Here is a 1,658-nt window from a genome sequence, read left to right as displayed (position 1 = left end):
GTCAAGCAGACCTGGGTAGACTCCTGGGCCTACCCCAGTTAGGTGACCTTGGCCTGTTTATTTACAAAATGGGCTAATAATAGCCGTCTCCTATTGTTAGCGGTCAAGATTAGAGGAGAAAAAGTGTAGCGAGCCCTTGGCCCTGAGCCTGACACTTGGGATGATGAATCCATCCACATCTGTTGCTGACTGGGCTGGGAATAGCCCAGGGCACCGCTTGCTTCCCAAACTCTCCTCCCTCCTACAGGGCCCCGACCTCCAGCCCTGCCTGCCTCCCCACTTAACTTAATGAAGACAAACAGAAGTCACAGAGTTCATTCATAACTTCAGGGGAGACTGCTGAGAGAGAGAAGTCAATCGTTTTCCAACCCAGGAGACGGACAAAGAATTGGCCTAGCCTCCCCACTTAACTTAATGAAGACAAACAGAAGTCAGAGTTCATTCATAACTTCAGGGAAGAGTGCTGAGGGAGGGAAGACAATCGTTTTCCAACCCAGGAGAGGGACGAAGAATTGTCCTTTCCCCAGCCTCCTCAAATGCTTTTTGCTTTCTTCCTCCTCAGAGTTCAAGGGCCTTTCTGGAACCCGAGGAGCAAGATCTGAGTGTTCTAAGCGGCACTGCGTTAGCTTCAATACCTCACTGGCAACACAGGAGGACAAGAGACGTGTGCCAGCTGGTCGTAGTGGAGCCTGCGTGGGCCGAGCCCACAGGGGTCAGGGCCAGGCCCAGCTCCTCCCCGCAGCCTGGAGCACATACGGGAATCGGTGCAGGCACAGAACCTACGGAACCATTGTAATAGGACCTCACAGGCAGCAACACCAAAACTCACCTACATAGGCATCTTCTTCTGCTGTTGTTTTTAAAAAATGATCTTAAGGAACAACATTAAGGGTGATTCTGTTGGCTTGTTAGTTTGCAAAGCATCTCCCCACCCCTGCTCGGGCCTCTCTCCCATTCAGCTAATGTGGCAGGAGCTGCAAGAACAAAGAAACCTCAGCCTGGTGTGAATTGGGGAAACTTTATTGAACACAAATGAACAGACGTCAGGTTTCCTCTGTGGATTAGGAAGGACTCTGGGCGCCAGGAAGGAAGGGAAGGGAATTTCTGGAAATGTTTGGGGTGGAGGTGGAAGTTCAAAGGGAAATAATTTAAGTGACAAGATGAAGAGCCCCTTCTGAACTGCCTCAGGGGGTGAAAGGAGCGAGGGCCCCAGAGATGGAGGCGCAGAGAAAAGGTGGAGATGGGGAGTAAGGATTTGCTCTCCTGCTGCCCAGCGCAGGGGCTGGCGCCCTGGGAGCCCCTGGAAGAGAAGGCAGCAGGAGTCCATGGGAGGGGCCTGAGCTTTGGAGTGAGAGCCTAACTCACTAGCCAACTCTTCCCCCACCTGCCATTCCTGATCGTGTGGCTTTGCACTGCTTCGCTGTCCTAGACCTTCGTTTCCTCATCCTCAGAATGGGACTGATAATGCCCATGGCCTGGGGCTGTTAGGAGGATAATGTGAAATTAAAAATATGAAAATCCCCACCACAGCACACTGGACACACACAGATTGCAGTTCCTATCTAAGCACCAAAAGTGACTTATTCCCATCCTTGAGCTTGGCCCAGGCCGGCTGCTGCTTTTCAATGCTCCCTAGAGGAATCAGGGACCTGCTCCAG

The sequence above is a fragment of the Myotis brandtii genome, unplaced genomic scaffold (assembly GCF_000412655.1).
Source record: "Myotis brandtii unplaced genomic scaffold, ASM41265v1 scaffold813, whole genome shotgun sequence".
Classification (NCBI taxonomy): domain Eukaryota; kingdom Metazoa; phylum Chordata; class Mammalia; order Chiroptera; family Vespertilionidae; genus Myotis; species Myotis brandtii.
The sequence above is the reverse complement of the archived record's forward strand: the minus strand, read 5'-3'. Positions refer to the sequence as shown.